The sequence below is a fragment of the Orycteropus afer genome, unplaced genomic scaffold (genome assembly GCF_000298275.1).
Source record: "Orycteropus afer afer isolate SDZICR_OR568_19922 unplaced genomic scaffold, OryAfe1.0 scaffold00033, whole genome shotgun sequence".
Taxonomy (NCBI): Eukaryota; Metazoa; Chordata; class Mammalia; order Tubulidentata; family Orycteropodidae; genus Orycteropus; species Orycteropus afer.
This window is the reverse complement of record NW_006921620.1, coordinates 5,583,982-5,585,431: the sequence shown is the minus strand read 5'-3', so window position 1 is coordinate 5,585,431 and position 1,450 is coordinate 5,583,982. Positions and strand designations below refer to the sequence as shown.

Genomic DNA, 1,450 nt, shown 5'->3' with positions numbered 1-1,450 from the left:
AGGATTGCCCAACCTTCCTTCCGAGGAGTGGCTGGTGGGTTTGAACCGCCAGCCTTCTGGTTAGCAGGCAAGTACTTTTAGCCACTATGCTACCAGAGCTCTGCTTAAGATAGGTTAAAAGGAGGGTAAAGGAAGGATGAGACAATAGACATACATATATGTCTACCAAGTTGCAATTCACAAAACATTTTCACGTTATCTCACTTATCCCTTTCTTGACCTCCTACCCAAACCAAAAACCCAAACTCACTGCCATCGAGTTGATTCGACTCATAGCGACTCCTCCTTGGGTTTCCGAGGCGGTACCACTACGGAAGTAGATTGCCCAACCTTCCTTCCAAGGTGGGTTTGAACTGCCAGCTTTCTGGTTAGCAGTCAAATACCTTAGGTGCTATGTACCACATTTAAAACAGGAGTCACCAGGGTGAGCTCCCTCTACTCCTGGCCTCCACTCCCCGGTGAGTCTGTACCTGTACCCTTCTGGCCTCCTGCCCCGCAGTCCCTGGAACTGTGCTACTGTGTGGGTTTTCAATGGCTGATTTTTCACAAGTAGATCACCAGGCCTTTCTTTTGAGGTCCTTCTGGGTAGACTAGAAACTCCAGTCTTTTATTTTACAGTCAAACGTTTAACCATTTGCACCACTTAGGGTCTATTATTATTGAAGCATAATATATATAGAGAAAAACACACAAATTATAAGCTCACAGATGAATAATTTTCACAAAATGAACATACCCGTGTAACGGGCACCCAGATCAAGAAAGAAAATGCTTCCAGTTTCCCGAGAAACATCCTGCATGCCCCCTTTGAGTCACAAAACTCCCCAAGTATCACCACCATCCTGACTCAGAACATCTGAGATTAGTCTCGCCTGCTTGAACGTATAAATGTAGGCTATGATGTTTTTGTGCCTGGCTTTTTTGGCTCAGCATTGAGCATGTGAGACTGCTTTATATTGTTGTGGGTGTAGTCTGTACTCATTGCTGTATAACATGTCACTAAAAGAATACTCCACAATTCCTTTCTCCACTCTTCCCTGATGTCATTTGGCAAGTTCCCAGATTTTGCTTTTAGAAGGGGTGCTGTAAGGAACATTCATGTACCAGCTTTTTAAACTGTGAGTTCCCTGGACTTCCATCCTAGATTTTTCCCTCTACATGTTCCCCCAGAGCAGAGCTTAGCATCTCTGGAATATTTGAGGGATAGATGGACAAAGCCTGCTTAGACATGAAAGCAGTTAAGTGTCTCTTCTAACTAAGCAAGAATATAGCTCACAGAAATGTTTGGGTGAGTTTTGTATTTTTGTTTCCAAAGAGCTGCATTTTCTTTTTCTTTCCTTTTTTTTTTTTTTTTAATTGTGATTTCGGTGAAGATTTACAGAGCAAATTCACTTTCCATACAGCAGTTCACATATACTTTGTCTCATGACATTGACCACAGTTTACCACA

The 1,450-nt window shown here is 42.7% G+C and overlaps 1 protein-coding gene across 1 annotated transcript in view; it reads left to right on the top strand.

Moving 5' to 3' along the window:
• Positions 1-1,450, top strand: part of ABCA4 (ATP binding cassette subfamily A member 4) — a 222,437-nt gene that overhangs the window by 5,483 nt on the left and 215,504 nt on the right. The gene's annotated exons all lie outside the window — the stretch shown is intronic.